Source organism: Hydra viridissima, unplaced genomic scaffold (genome assembly GCF_058129835.1).
Source record: "Hydra viridissima isolate aposymbiotic clone 2 unplaced genomic scaffold, HvirCarnegie_v1 scaffold_12, whole genome shotgun sequence".
NCBI classification, from domain to species: domain Eukaryota; kingdom Metazoa; phylum Cnidaria; class Hydrozoa; order Anthoathecata; family Hydridae; genus Hydra; species Hydra viridissima.
In genome coordinates this window covers 10062164-10079542 of record NW_028324311.1, presented here as the reverse complement: position 1 = coordinate 10079542, position 17379 = coordinate 10062164, and the positions used below count along the sequence as shown (strand labels likewise).

At 30.0% G+C, this 17379-nt stretch overlaps 1 long non-coding RNA gene and 1 pseudogene across 1 annotated transcript; both read left to right on the top strand.

Moving 5' to 3' along the window:
* Positions 1-6225: 6225 nt before the first annotated feature.
* On the top strand, positions 6226-14092 carry LOC149881177 (uncharacterized). Its single transcript, XR_016445807.1, has 3 exons — positions 6226-6583; positions 13155-13835; positions 13953-14092. It is a non-coding gene; the product is annotated as an uncharacterized LOC149881177 (long non-coding RNA).
* Positions 7240-9239, top strand: LOC149881178 (uncharacterized; annotated as a pseudogene).
* Positions 14093-17379: the final 3287 nt, after the last annotated feature.

Here is a 17379-nt window from a genome sequence, read left to right as displayed (position 1 = left end):
TATTATTATCATTATTATTATTATTATTATTATTATTATTATTATTGTTATTATTATTATTACTATTATTATCATTATTATTATTATTATTATCAATATTATTATTATTATTATTATTATTTTTATAATTATTATTATTGTTGTTGTTGTTGTTGTTGTTGTTGTTATTATTATCATTATTATTTATATTATTATTTAAATTATTTTTGTAATTGATATTATTAATATTTTTGTTGTTATCAATATATATATATATATATTGTTTTTAACTTTTTATATCATTCTTGCTAATACAATTATAATTGTGTTTTTCTTTTTTATATATATATTATTTTCTTTATTTTTAGTATTCTTATTGTTTTAATTTATATTTTTGTTATTATTTGCTTTATCTATTATATTTTTCCTCGTCTTTTTTTACTTTTGTTTTGTTTATTTTTTACATTCTTCTTTAATTTAAAGTTTCTTTTTTTGCTTTGGTAATTATTTTTATATATATTTTTATTCTTTTTTTTATTGGTATATTCGTTCTTACTATCGTTTTTTTGTTACTAATTTTTTGTTACATTTTTTATTATTTATTTTTTTCATTTTAATATTGTTTTTTTTTGCATAAGATTTATTATTTTGGATATTTTTATTTATATTGTTATTCTCTTTATTATTTTGAATGTTATTATTTTCTTTTTTGTTTTATCAACATCATATGTTTTATTGAAGTCGAATTATCAAAATATATTTGAAATACATTTCATAAAATGAGTGAATTGATTTACATTTTAGTTTTCAAATTTTTTCTATTAAGCTCCATGTTTTGAATTGTTTTGTTGCTCTTGAATGCATTTTTAATATTCCAAGTCATTAAATGCTTACCTCCATAGATAAGTTTCGAAAAAGCCACTAATTTGTTTTTTGCAGTTTAAGTTAAGCTTTTTAAAATTGTCCCCAACCCTTCCTCTGAAATTGGTCCTGGTGACACCTTTGTTTAAAGTATAAGCAAATGAAGGAGTGTATTATGAAAAAGTATAATGTTAATTTTTTGTATTTCTATTTTCTTTAAAGAAACATATTCTTGAGATAACAATAGTAGAAATGAAATTGTAAAACATATAACATTAAAATTTGTTAAGAAAATAATGTGGTAAGCAAATATGAAAGAAAAATAAATTCAATAAGAATTTTATGTGGTTATCATTACCAGTTCTATTGGAAATATTTTGAGAGAAAAATAAAAAAATATTGCAATCTTTTTAAAATGCAAAAGGAAAAGTAAAAAGACTTCTGTAAAAGTTAATCTAACATTTATTCAGCAGATCTCTTATGGGAATAAAATGGAAAATGTTTTGTAGAGATTTATAATAGTTGTTAAGATTTCAGTTGCTTTTAAAACTTGTCTAAACTTGCTTTTTTTTTAGGGAACTTAAAGAATTCTCTTAACTTTTGCTTTTATAAGAAAAGAATTTAAATGTAACCCCGGGTTTGAAAACATGCAGCAACCATTACAAAAGAGCAGTAGAAGCTGATAAAGATTTTAGTTGACAGAAGAGTGGGAGTCACAAAGTAGGAAATGTTAAAGTTTAATACTTTTATATGAATTACTTTGGATTTCACCAGCAAAAAAAAAAATTGTGAGGATATTATTACAGTTGCTAAAAAAGTTTTGTTAGCATATAATATTGGAGATGTTTCTTTAGCAACACAAATAAACAGCACCATTTCAAACAGTTACATAAAAATAATGATCTAGACTGTTTAATGTAAGAATTGAAAAATAAATTATATGATTGACTCCTAACACAAAAAGGTGCAAATGTTAACACTTGCTCCAAAATCTTGGATATATAAAAAGATATCAAATTACTTTGAACCAGGGTTGTTTTGAATTTAATCGATTTAAATCTTGATTTAGATCAGAGGAATAAAAATCACGATTTAAATCGAGTTTTTTTGATTTTAGTTATTTTTAATTATTATTTATTGATTAATCAAATTAAAGTAAATTGCATTATAACTACTGCATAAACTAATATTAGTTATAATAGTCAGATAATGCATTGTAAAATATATGGTAGTCATACAAATCATTAAATTTTTAAATTTGTTGTAAGATTTTTGTTCATATTTTATTCAATTTTCTTTTTCTTGTTTTAACTTATTGACTAATTACATTAATTTCTGTTTTTGTTACTATTTAAGTAATAAATATAAATATATTCCTTTCATATAAGAGTATATTCAAATTTTTTTAAATTACAGTATTCATTTATAATTGCTTGTTATTTTTTAGTTGAAAATAAAAATAATGTAACTAGATATAAAAATGTCTGGTGCCGGTAGAAGAAGAGATGCAGTTTGGACATGGTTTGAAGAATTACCTGCAAAGTGTGGGAAAAAGGGTAATAAAGCTAAATGCAAAAGCTGCGGTGTTCAAATGCAAGGTTTGGTTGCTCGAATGAGAAGCCACATAAGTGCTGGTAAATGTGATTTTCTGAAAGATATTCAAGATAACGAAAACATTATTATTTGTCAAGACACTTTAATAAATATCAACCAGACAACTGAAGAACCACAAACCAGTCAACGTTCTATTAAGAAAACTGAATCTAGTCAATCTGCTGTAGATAAAACAAGTTTTTTGTGTTCAAATAATAAGACAGTGACAAGACCAAGCAGTGGCAAGACAGTGACAACTAAATTGGATTCATACCTTATTAAAACCACTAAATCTGAAAAAGAAGCTATTGATGAGCAGACAGCAATAATGATTTATGCTACTAACTCGCCTCTCAGAATGGTTGACCATCCAGAGTTTATCAAAATGATCCATTTTTTACGCCCAGGATATAACCCTCCTTATAGAATCGATATTGGTGGAAAACTACTAGACACTGTTCACAAGAACAGTTTAACTAGCTGTTTAGGTTTGCTACATGATCAGTCTGTAGCTATGAGTATTGATGGGTGGAGCAATGTTCATAATGAACCAATAGTTTGTGCAACAGTAACAACAATGAATTCAGATATCTACCTTGCAGATACAATTGATACCTCCGGCCATCTACATACTTCTGACTATTTGGTTGATGTTGTTGTTAAACCTATCAATAAATGCGAAAAACAATTTGGTTGTAAAGTTCGCAGTGTAGTAACTGATAACGCAGCAAATGTGTCGAAAATGAGCAGGGTTGGACTGACTTGAAAAACCGGCCCGGGAAAATTGGTCACGGCGGCCCACTTCATTGTATGTTGCATAAATTTTATATGTAAATATATATATATATATATATATACACACACACACACATGGCTATTTCCACGATGGAAATTTCGTGTTTAAAAATTTCTTTTTTCAAAAGATTTTTTTTCTTTAACTGTAGTTTAAACACCTTAAAATTATTGTTAAAATATATTTTGATTAGAAAATATTTGAACCGAGTAGATAAATTTGATGAATGTTAGCAACTGTTTTTTTCTTTTTATTATTCGAAAAAGTAAGTAAAATTTGAGGGCGAGTTCTTGCAATATTTTAACCAAAACACATCCATATTTTTGTTAGAAAGAATCTTTGAGATTATATATATGTCTTGAGTGAAAACACTTTTAGTCTTTAAAAATAATTCAAGTGTTTTTTTGTCACATGCACATCTGTAAAAATTAGGTTGCGTCACTGAACTAAAAACTAAAAAAGTTTAATTATCACAATGAAAATAGGCTTTAAGGCGAGATTTTTTTAGAAATTATATATTTTAATGCAAACTTTTCATCATTACTAAAAAAAAATTGGTCAAAAAACATTATATTAACTTATAGTAATAGTTTAAAAGCTGTTGCGTCACTGAGCCCATCAACGGGATAATTAGCGTTTTATAAAGTTATTGTTTACTATTATTTAAAATATAAAAAAAAGATTTAAACTTCCCAGCCTAAATATTGATAAAAACAAATATTTCTAAAACACTGCTGTTAGTTGGAGTCTAGAAATAGTAGACACCATCGCTATTCAATATTGACTAGTATAGCAACTTTTTCATCGTTTGACTAGTCGATGCCAAGACATCAATTATTGCATCGTTTTCTATTTCTCGGAAGAAGGTCTTTTTCACAAGACATCAGCATGAATGACTGTAAACTTGACTGGCTCATCAAATTTCTTAATCTGTTCAAAATATATTTTAATTTCGAAAATGACCTTTCACAAGCAACTTGTGATGAGGATTATGTTAGCACAAAGTTTTAAGCCAGAAACAAATTTGAATACGCAAGACTATGCAAGTTAAACTTCTAGAGGACAAAGTAACAACAAACAATACATTTTTTGCAAGATTTGCATTTATTTCTTGTTTCAAATATCAAATTACATTCATCTTCAAGAGTTATTTCGAAACTTTCCCATTTCCTTTCAAAATCCGATAATTCTGTTTGAAGCTGATTTTTTGTTACACTAGCATCAAACTTTCTGAGCAACCCACTCAGATGCTGCAATCTGCCACTAGGCATTTTTTTCAAAATTTTTGCAAAATTTCTTGGATCTAAACAAGATAAATCAGCATATAGACTACCATGCTCTGACAATCTCTGTTTTAAACTACTGATTACTTGATTCATTACCATGTTGTGAACATTGATAGGAAATTTATCTTTTGCACTTTCAAGTAGTTGATTTGCTCTAATTCTTTTCTCTTTCAAACCAGTCTGAACTTTAATTTACATTTTATTTGGAAAATAAAATGTAGCCTAACTAAAAATATAATACAATTTTTATGCCAACCGGCCCACCGGGAATCTCCCGGTCTCCCGGCGGCCCAGTCCAAGCCTGAAAATGAGACAGAAATTGGAAACTCGAGATGATGTTAATGTTATTACATACGGATGTTCAGCTCGTATTCTCAATCTATTGGCACAAGACTTGGCAATTCCAAACATCAAGGAGCAGATTGTTCAAGTTATTAAATATTTTAGAAACAACCATTTTGCTGCTGCTACATTCAAAGCAAAAGAAGGGCTACGACTTATAATGCCCAAAGATGTCAGATGGAACACATTGGCTGACTGTCTTGAATTCTATCTAAAACACTGGCCGATTCTTTTAACAGTTTGTGAAGAAAACAGAACAAAAATTGATAAGAATATTACAAATATTGTAAATAACCTTGGTGTAAAGCAAAGTGCAGAAGAACTGTTACAAATCCTTAAACCAATTGGTGTTGCATTAGACCTGATGCAGCAGGACAGTAGTACTATTGGTGACAGTGTAGTGATATGGAAAAATCTTCGGAGGGAATTAAGTCCTAAGCTTAGCCAGGAGGCAATGACCCCAGCTCATTTTTTGGCTAATATTGTTAATCCTAAATACAAAGGTAAAGAATTAACTGATAAAGAAATAGAGATTGGAATGGACTTTGCAGCTTCAAAGAATCCAGATTTTCTTCCACTATTGGTTAACTTTAAAGCAGAAGCAGCACCATTTCAAAAGTTTATGTTCCATGATAACATTGTTTAAACTATTAAGCCATGTGATTGGTGGAAATCTCATAACTATCATGTGAATCAGGAAATACTGAAAGTTGTTGAACAGTTACTTACTGCTGTTGCTTCATCTGCAGGAGTTGAAAGAATATTTCATCATTTGTTCTTGTGCATTCAAACATTAGAAATAGACTCGGAATTGAGAAAGCAGGCAAATTGGTTTTCCTATTCAAACTATTTAATCAAAAAGCATTAGAATCAATGAATTTAATTGATTGAATCTTTGAAAAATTGTAAATAATCAACATTAAAAAAGATTTTTCAATGTTTTAAATTAATTTAGTTATAATTTCATTACATTTTTAAAAACTATGTTATTAAAAGTTTATCTCTCCAAAATGTAATTTAAATAAAAAAAAATCCGATTTAAATCAAAAAAACCTGATTTAAATTAAAAAAATCAATTTTTTGATTTTTTTTTTAAAAAATCGTGATTTTTATCAACCCTGCTTTGAACTGTCTAATTAACTTTTTCTAACGTTAAAAAAGATAAACATACGCAGGGGATTTTATCATTACCAGGAAAAAATCTTGAAAACCTTATTTCACCAGAAACATTTAAGTTAGTGATAATTTTTTATCAAAGAGATAAGTTTCTAAGAAGCATGCCAGGGAAAAAACAGTTAGTATTAAAAAAATTCAACACATTCAAAAAAAAAAAAAAAACTGCATATTTACAAAACACATGTAAAAAAGACTATCCTAATGTCAATGTCAGTTTGTCCAAACTTTGCAATCTGAAACCCAAGCTGTGCATTTCAGCAAATGTCTCAGTCAGTCTCAGTATAAGTGCGTACATAAATCACCAAAATACAAAACTTCTCGAAAAAAAGTATTCAAGCAAAAATTGAAAAATTTAGCTGTTTTTAAACTTTTGCACGCTACTGTATATGAAAGCAGAAAAAAAAAATCAGTTGCCCGAACTTTTTGGAAGTGTGTATCATTTTTTGGAAGTTCAATGCATATGATCTTTTGCGAATTTCAATTGGGCTGTGCGATTATTTAATATTTATGGTTTCTTGGCAGGACGATGACCAAACAAACTATGCTGACGCAGGTAAAGTTTTTTAGTATCTACGCTGCACTTAAGAACATACTTATTGCTCAAAATGCTACTTAATTTGGCGGCACTTTTGCGGGGATCTTGCTTTGATTTTCGTACCAAAGTTCTGTCTTGATGTTCTGTAGTTTTCTTTGGCCTGCCTGAACGATGCTTGTTTTCAAGTGTCTTTTGGTTTCTATATCTCTAAACTAGCACTTGAATACGTGCACATTTTATTAGATTTTCTTTTCTCCTGACGCTCACTTTGATTTTCCCTTTATTTTTTAAATTCAAGTTAAGTTAAATATATCCTGTAGAAACTATGTAAATAAGACTGGGACTTAATGAGAATGGAGGAGTGTGTGAGCACGTTTTATAATTTGGAGTGCTCTTTTTTTTTGGCGGGTTTTTTAATTTTGGGGTTCGAAGTTTAATAATGGCGTAACGTTGTAGTTGTTTTATTTCTTCTAAGAAAACCTATTAAAGTTTACACTTGTTCCTTATTGATATAATTAACATTTATTAAAATCCATAAATGTGGGTTTTAAATGGTGACCTCGACGTGATATAAAAATAAATTGATATTGGTTTACTGCTGAATAATCTGTGTATTAAGTAAAAGTAAAGTCAGTACACAAAAAGATATATAGTTGATTGAAAATCGTTTTAAAATGAGTGTAAATTTAAATAAAAAGAAAAGAATTAGAAGCGGATATCGACAACATGTTGTTAGAATAGGAGAAGAACTTGAATACATTAAGGACAACGCAGAAAGGTTGAAATCATGTTTGGAAAACTTAAGTCTAAAGTTAAACCTTATACAAACATTGGATAACGATATTTTAGCTTTGATAGATGATGAAGAAGCCATTGATATTGAAATTAACGAAAGCTCACATTTTCTTGATGAAATTCAGTTATTAATCATTCGAGCTCAAAATTTTTTAAAGACAGTAAGTAAAGAAGAAATTTCATCCAAGTCAATAGTCAGTTTGTGTAACAGTAATATAAATTTACCTAAAATTACATTGGAGGAATTTGATCGGAACATTTTAAATTGGAGAGGATTTTGGGAACAGTTTAAAACAACTATCGGTGAAAATAACACTTTAAGTGACATAGAGAAATTTACTTATTTAAAAATATTGCTTAAAGGAAGTGCCCATGATTTAATTTATGGATTAATATTAACATCAAATAATTATGAAAAAGCTATAACCATGTTGACTCAACGGTATGGGAATACTCAAATATTAATTTCAACTAATATGGACAACTTGCTTAAATTACCAAAGGTTAGATCGATTGATGACTTGGTTAAACTTTGTATGGTCTATGATAAACTTGAAACTAGTGTTAGAAACTTAAATAACCTTGGAGTGGAAACAGCTACATATGGATCAATGCTAATAAATATTTTATTTGATCGCATTCCAACAGAATTAAAAATTATTATCTCAAGAAAATTCAAACACGAAAATTGGAACTTAAATGAACTTATTGAAATTTTTAATGAAGAACTTTGTGCTCGTAAGCGTTCAGCAGTTGGTAGGACATCAGATATTGATGATGTAGATTTTCAAAATGAATTCACTGCTCAAACACTTCATGTAGATACAAAAAAAACCTTGGTTTGCCACTTTTGTAATAAGAACCATTTTTCTAATAAATGTTTAAATGTGACTGATAGAGAAAGTAGGAAAAATATACTAAGAAAACAAGGGTGTTGTTTCATTTGCATGGAAAAAGGGCATATTTCCAAAAGTTGCAAAGTGTTGTATAAGTGTGTGAAATGTAATGGAAACCATAATGCAAGCATATGTAATACCTCCAGTAAACAAAAAAGAGACAATATTTTAATGATTCCCAGTCAAAGGAAACTATTACAAATCATGTAAATTGTTTACAACAAACGATATTGCTACAAATAGCAACTGCTTTAACTAAAAATATTAATGATAAAAAAGAGGAAAATTCAAGATTATTATTTGATTGTTGTAGTCAGCAAACATATTGTACCGAAACACTAAGAAAGAAACTAAATCTTAAAGTATTACGACAAGAAACAGTTTTAATGAAACGATTTGCTTCAGATGAAGGAGTTCTGAGAACATTAGATGTAGTACACATTTGTGTGCGTGGAAAAACCAAACCTGTCAATATATATATCGAAGCTCTTTGCTTACCTTTCCTGTGTTTTCCGTTGCAAAATCAAGATTTGAAATTGACATTAAAAACCTATCCTTATTTTAAAAATTTACAATTAGCAGTAAATGATTTAGTGGGAAACAATCTGGAAATTGACATTTTAATTGGAATGGATAATTATTATAAATTTATGACCAGGCGTATTGTCAGAAAAACCTTTGATGAACAAGTAGCCTTAGAAAGTAATTTGGGGTGGGTTGTTTGTGGCCCAACAAGCATGGCCGTTAAAAGAAGTTATACAGCTTCAAATTATTATTCAACACATGTCATACATATTAATACCTTACAGGTTGACAATGATAGTTTAAAATCTTATCTAATGAAATTCTGGGAAATTGAAGGCTTAGGAGTAGAAGAAAATGAAGTTTATTATAATTTTCAAAATAAAGTGTACCATGATGGAAAAAGATATGTAGTTGCCTTACCATTTAAACAATTTCATGACACTCTTCCTGATAACTAATCAAATAGTGAAAAAAGGCTTGAATCATTAAAACGGCGACTTGACATGGATGAAGCACTTCTACACGAGTATAATAATATCATTTACCAATATTTAAAAGATGGAATCATTCAAAAGGTCACTGACTCTGGCCAGGTAGAATTCATTATATGCCTCATACAGCTGTCATTCGTTTGGATAAAGATACAACGAAAGTGAGAATACTGTTTGATGCATCGTCAAAATATGATAAACATCCATCACTAAATGACTGTCTGTATTCCGGTCCCTGTTTGTTGACCTTGTTATTTGATATATTAGTTCGATTCAGACTTCACAAGATTGCTATAATATCAGACATCAAACAAGCATTTTTGAATATTGGTAATAGTCCTTCTGACTTAGATTATTTGCGCTTCATTTGGTTTGATGATGTATTCTCACAAAATCCAGAAAAAATAGTATTTCGCTTTAAACGTGTTGTTTTTGGATTAACATGCAGTCCATTTCTACTAAATGCAACAATACCAGAACATTTAAAAAACTATCTTAAGGAATTTGAAAATTTTGTTTCACAGATTCTTTGTAATCTGTATGTGGATGATGCTACAACTGGATTTGATAATGTTGCTGATGCCTTTGAATTTTTTCAAAGAGCCCATAAGGTGATGAAAGAAAGTGGATTCAAATTAGCAAAGTGGGCATCTAACTCAAAAGAATTAATAAACTTAATAAAGTCTCAGGTTGATATACCTAACACTGAACAGCATAGGAAAGTTTTAGGACTCAGTTGGGACACTAAGTTGGATGAACTTGTTTTTTGTTTTGATGAATTAGTGGATGAGGCACTTAAATTGTCACGAACTAAACGTTCCTTATTAAGTATCAGTTCAAAAATATATGATCCTCTTGGACTGTTGATTCCGATTACTATTCAATCAAAAATGATATTCCAGAGAATATGTACAGAAAAGATGGACTGGGATGATCTCTTGCCTATTGATGTCTGGACACAGTGGTATAAATGGTTATACGGACTTAAAGAACTTAGTAGTTTACACATACCAAGATGTTTACTTATTGACATAGCTAAACAAGTAAAGTCTGTTCAAATTCATGGCTTTTGTGACAGTTCAACACAAGCATACACAGCATTGTGTTATTTACGAATTGAAGCTTACAATATGGTTGTTGTAAACTTACAGCAAAAGTGAAGGTTGCTCCGTTAAAAAAGCAAACGGTTCCAAGACTCTTGGGTTGTCTAATGTTAAGCAAATTAGTAAATTCTGTAAAAAATGCAATTAATATTGAAAGGATTTACTATTGGACTGATTCAAAAATTTGTTTATCGTGGATTCATGGAGTAAATAAGGAATGGAAATGTTGGGTTGAAAACCGTGTTAATTTAATACGAAGTTTATCTAAAGTTAATGATTGGCATTTTGTTTCTGGAACCGACAACCCTGCTGATATTCCAACTAGAGAAAATGATTTAAATGTAGTACTCAAAAGTAAGAGTTACTGGAATGGACCCGAGTTTTTAAGGCTTGACCCTACTCATTGGACTGCGGAAAACAATTGTGAAGATGAATTAACAAAATCGTCTATCAGTTCCGAGATGAAAAAACAAAAAAGTAATTTAAATGGAATTGCTGATTTGGAAAATATGTTTAATCAATCCAGTATTGATGTACTGTTTTTAGTATGCTGGAAAATGCCACGGTGGTGGAGGGAGTTTTAATAATTGTGAACTTACACGAGGTAATAAAAATAGATTCTACGTTCACAAAATTACTAATATTTCAAGCATATGAAAAAACAGGCCATGCTGGAATAAACAGCACCTTGAATGAAATACGATCAACGTATTGGTTTTCCAGAGGAAGAAAAAGGATTTTATCCAATATAAAACATTGTGTTATTTGCAAAAAGGCACAAGGTAAAACTATGAAAGGTTCTGAACCACCTATTCTTCCAGATTATCGTTTAAACAGTGATTTTGCTTTTGCTAATACAGGAGTTGACTTTACTGGACCATTTTACATAAAGAATATCTATTCAGACACCAACGCGTTACATAAAGCCTATCTGCTTTTATTTACATGTGCAGTGACAAGAAATGTACACCTGGAATTGACCCCAAGTATGGACGTCCCTTTAGTTATTTGCGCACTTAAACGATTTTTTGCCAGCAGAGGATATGTCAAAATGTTTATTAGTGACAATTTTTCTACATTTAAATCAAACGAACTAACGAAATTTTTACGTGATAAACTTATAAATTGGAAATTTATTTTGCCGCTTTCCCCATGGTGGGGAGGGTTTTACGAGAGTTTAATACGTATAATTAAAGGAACGTTAAGGAAAACGTTGGGGAAAGCCCGACTGACCTTTGATCAACTAAACACAGAATTAGCTGAAGTAGAAATGATTGTAAATAGCCGACCTTTGTGTTACGTGTCTAATGAACACGACGTGGAACCGTTGACCCCTTCTCATTTGACTGTGGGGAGAAGACTTCTTAGTCAAGCAGGGTCGGTTGCTACAGAAGATTCTGACCAGATTGAAATTAATGCGTCGGAACGTTTTGAACATCTGAAGACTTCAATTGAATATTTTAAAACAAGATTTTACAAAGAATACTTAAATGAACTACGGGAACACCACGTTTATATTCGTCGGAAATATGATGTTATAAATAACATTCAAATAAAGATATGGTGTTGATTAAAGACGACAATAAATTGCCTCGAAGCTGTTGGAAAAAGGGTGTAGTGATCGATAAAATAACTGGAAGCGATGGGAAGGTTCGGGGGGCTGTACTACGCGTAATTGGAAAGAATGGGATTGCCGTAAAGTTGAAACGTGACTTAAAGCGCTTGGTTCCTTTGGAACTTCAATCGAGCTGAGGACTTCCAATTGATCTACCGGAGAAACGGGTGTCGGTGAAAACTGCAGAGTTAAAGATGAAGCTGACCAACCAGTGATTAGAGATAGTGATCTCTAAGGTGGGGAGTGTAGAAACTATTTAAATAAGACTGGGACTTAATGAGAATGTAGGAGTGTGAGCACGTTTTATAATTTGGAGTGCTCTTTTTTTTTGGCGGGTTTTTTAATTTTGGGGTTCGAAGTTTAATAATGGCGTAACGTTGTAGTTGTTTTATTTCTTCTAAGAAAACATATAAAAGTTTACACTTGTTCCTTATTGATATAATTAACATTTATTAAAATCCATAAATGTGGATTTTAAATATCTAATAAATTGTTTTTAGTATAAATACATTTTTCTGAATGAAATTTTAATTTTCTTAATAGGGTATGGAATTGTGTATAAACTTTCACGGTTTTGTTTTCAATGAAACTTTAATTTCTTCCTTCCATTACAAGTTATCATTTTTTTCAATAAATCATTCTATATAATCAAATTGTAGGAATAATTGTTAAAAATTTCATTCATTTTAGTCAAAAGTCAAAAAATTATGGCGAAATAACTTGAGAAATTTAGCTGTTTATAAACTTTAGCACGCTACTGTATATATATATTTTAAAGATACCTTTACTGCAGTACATCTGATAGGAAATTTTATTTCATGATGTTTCCAGTTTTTGCTTTTTGAATCTGGAGCCTAAAATTTGGCTGTTAAACTTACTCCAAAGATTACAAATTTTGGTTTGTAGAGATCTTACATCAAGTTGAAATCAACGCTTCCGTTATAGTTGCTTAACAATAAGCACTTTTGATATTTTGTTTTATATGTTGAAGAACCTTTAAGTAACAATAGCTAAAACAACATATTTTTGAGTTTAAAATGTAAATGTTCATTTAATATGATGTAAAGTGATAAAATGAGAATAATCTGTGTGATCAAGTTCGAAGAACGAGTAGATATCTTTTATAACCGTTTAAATTAAGCTTACATGGCTTTATTTATTTAGAAAACTTCTGGCTGCACAGAAATTTGCTATCGATTCGAATGTTGAAATGGAAACAGGAAATGATGAACAACTTGTTGGAAATGTCAAAATTTGATTTTTTTTATTTCCTAAAGTTTTTAATATCAAATCATGATCAGTATTCTGTTTAACTCCCATTTGTATAAATTTGTACGTACAAGTGATCTTTTTAAGGTTTGAAATTTGCATATGCAAGATTATATCTCTGACATATCTTGTGTTCATAGAATTTTTGGTTTTTACCAACAAAGATAAATAACTAATATACTAACGCACTTTTGAATTAGCAAATTAAGACACAGGAAATGCTTTTCGTTAAGTAAATTAGTTCTTGACTTACTTGCATTATTTAGGTTATAAAGCCATTTCGTAAAAGATGAATGTATAACATGACGTAGATGTGTTGTTTTTTATTCTCATATTAATTAACACATCTTCAGCTTGAATAACGGAACTTTTCTTTTCTAGTTTAAATATATAAACCTGTAAAGGGTTGTAAAAATTAAATAGAATAAATGGTAATAGTCTTCGTTCCTTCTTCAAACGTTTTAGAAAACCGTAATTTTCAGTTAAATGTCATAAGACGAGTTATTCCAGCACTCTGTTACTGAACTTAGAAGTTCACCCCCTTTAACAATACACAAGCTGTCTCCATAATGCTGGGTGAGTCTCTTTTTAACTAATTTCTTTAAATTTTTTGATTTTTGTGTGCTTAAGGAAAGCTACCAGATTAATAATGAAGCTTTTTTTGCCATTTATAACAAACTTCCTTTCCTTTAGTTTAAACCGCGAGTACGCTTATTCGTGGCAATTCTCGTGATATGGAATTATACCGTTATAAAAACCTCTCTCGATGTAATTACTGTTGTCTGAAAGAAGAGGTGAATTCTCAGATGAAAACAGTTTCCTTATAATCTTACATTTTATTAACCTTTCAATAAAATAACTAATGCTCTTGAAACAAAACAGAGGCGTCTTGGCGAATTTTTTAGAACAAATAGCTGCTTAACACACTGGCCCCTCAAAAATTTCAAGATCGATAAAAATGTCAACGAAAAATGTTTCCAGATCCTTTTTATACTTTTTTTCTAGATCAAAAATCTGTTGAAATTAATATCTTTGCTTCTTGTCCTTGATTTATAACTAACTACTACTGTACATTGCTCAAAAAGAAAATTAGAATTAGATGAGAATCCATATACATATATTAAGTTTTAACATTACAGTTTACGATCCACAAAATCAGATTTTGCCGAAAAGCTAGGTCTAAAAGACCTAGCTGACCACTGTAAACTTAGTTTTAAAAAACAATTTAGTTTAAATGCAGAGGGAATCAACTTACCAACATGCTTACAACCATGGCCCTTGCCATTCATCCCACGATGATACCATGGCTGTATATATAATTCACAAAATTAAATTTGCTGAACTTTTTTCACAAGAAAAAAAAAAAAAAAAAAGTGTTTATTATTCAAAAGTAATTTAAAAGTTTTCTTGCAGGTACAGCTGTATACAATGGCCAAAGTCTGTTTTCAAATGGAATGATCAATGAAATTTTTCTAATGAAAACTACAATAGTAATTATATACTTGTGTGAGTGTTAGTACTAGTAACTTAATAAGAACTGATATTATTTGACCATGACCTAACAAGGCTGATGTTTGCTTAAAAAAAATTTAAGAAATAAAAATCGATCTCAAATTAGTCACTTTTTAAGAACCCGTACGCGGTCTGTAATATTGGCAGTTATACTTATTCCTTCACTTAATATCATCAAAATATGGTCTTCCAGATATCTTACTAGATATCACATGCTGAAGAAGAAAAAAAAAGCTCAAGCATTAAAGAAAGTTAATATACAAATAAAAAAACTTTAAAGCTTATAGAAACTGTTTAAACAATTTAACTAACTAAATGCAAATTTATCAAATACTCACTACTTAAACCTAAAAACAAATTAAAGTGACAACTTATAAGAAAGATAAAAAAACTGTTAAGATCTTCACAATTATTTTGCTTAATTTCAATAATTAATTACCATTTTGGATCATTCTTTGGTTAGATCAGCTAAAAAAAGTTAGGTTTAGAAACATTTAGTCATTAAAACATAATAGTCACTTCAGCTGCAGAAATTCAAAGCTTAAAATTACGTAAGAAGAATATTAATTTCTGTAGTGGAATACAGTTTTCATCATTTCACAGTTGGTGGCGCTAAAGACAATATCTCATTACCCTATAATATTAAAATATATTTCAAGTTTATTTCATTCATTTAATATAGGAACAAATTGATTGTTTTTACTTATTGGTCAACAAACTGATTCTACGAACTGATTTAGCACATCCATTAGCCATCAAATAAATATTAATTTTAAAGGCAAAGTTTTTCTTATATTTTCAAGATTTTACTATATCTATACTCGTTTTCCATTGTTTCTAGTTTTTACTGAGAAGCATCATTAACAGTGTTAATTTATTTTGTCTAAAGTTCACATATTCAGTAGTATTATCCTAGTAATAATGCAGGCATATAACAGCAAAAGGCATCTAGATTTTGTACCAAAATTACTGCCTTCTGGGTAGAGATTACTTGCAAAGGAGTATACACAACACTAATATCAAATTTGACACAATATTTCATAATGTATACTGAAAAAGATAAAGTACATTCAAGTTATTTTTTACATTGATTAAGGAAAAAAAAAAAAAGTTGCTGCATTTTATGACACATTTAAAAAGCACTTTTAAGTATGACATAAAATTTTAGATCTATCTGATGACAAGTTTAAAAGAACCACCAAATAAAAAAGGATGATTTAAAAGCAGCTAATCTAATGCAATAAGTAAACAAGTTCATAAAAACTAAAAAAAGGAACTCTGCACAAAACAAACAACCATTGGGTGAACATTGTATGATTTTCTGTGTGTGACTTTCTGTTTTACTGTGTGACTTTCAAAATTTCTTCCTAATAAGGTTTTCACCTAATTATGCAAAATTTCACCTAATAATGCAAAGAATTACAATAAAAACAAGTTTTAATCAGATATACATTCTAAATAAATAATTACAAATAGTAAAAGTTACCATTAAAAAAGTAAGCCCTGAGGCAATTATGTCAGCTTTGGTAATGTTTGAATAATCTATTTTCAAAAATGCAAACATATTAAATCTAATTACAAAAAGTCCAAGGTAAACGACTACTATAAAATGCGGGTTCTGGCTCATTTTCATTTTCCATCTCCGTTTTTTTTGATAATCACGGGGGTGAAAATTTTCTGGTTTAAAATAAAAAAAAAAATCGGTCAACAAAAACATTTTTTTCATGACGTGATAAACACGCGTAATGAAAAAAAGCTTTAATTTTTGTAAAGGTGTTTAAATCTTGATAATTAGGCGTGATAATAGGCTTGTCCGAGAAGAAGGTTAAAGCTTCCGGATTGACCGACTTGCGCGTCGCCGGAGTTGAGAGTGACGACGAGCCTTCTTCCGGCTGCGACGCTGGGCATGGAGTCTGCATTTGCAAAATTTCTGTAAAAGGAGATGATTGTGGTGGATCCGATGGTGGAGCTGGATTGTAACAGCAGTCCAGTCGATGTGTTGTTGAACGAGGATACGTTTGATCCGTTCCAAGAAGACAAATAAAAATCTTTCAATCCAGACGAGGAAAAGATGCATTTGCTGTTACCGTCATATCCAGAAAAAGTAGTGTAATTGTTTGTATTATAAGGTGTCCAAGGACTGAGAACGGTTCCGTTTCCAGGAGGTAAATTGCCGTCGTACATTCTGACTCTCGATTCCCATCAGCTTCCAGAAGCGCCGATGATGTGCATCCTGATGTATTTTAGAAAAACTCCATTTCCTTTTCCATTTGTGTCAAGCAAAACATATTCGTTTCCGTATGTGGTGTTTAAGTATCTGAAGGTCTTGCAGTAAAGTTTGAAAAGAGGGATAGAGGCAGGAATGGAAGCAAGAGTGGAAATGAACGGTTGAATCCAGTAAGTGATTGTAGAGGTATTTTTGTTGACCAATTGGATGCTGATGTTTGTCCTGAACGGCATGTCAAGAGTAAAATATCCTCCCAACGAAGTGTTGCTTAAAACGTTGCATCCTTGCAAAGAATTGGCGTAAAAAGGTCCGCCGATGGGAGAAAAAAGCAAGTCGCAAGCAAGTCCAGTGTTGTCCACTCCTATTCCTTCTGTGGTTTCT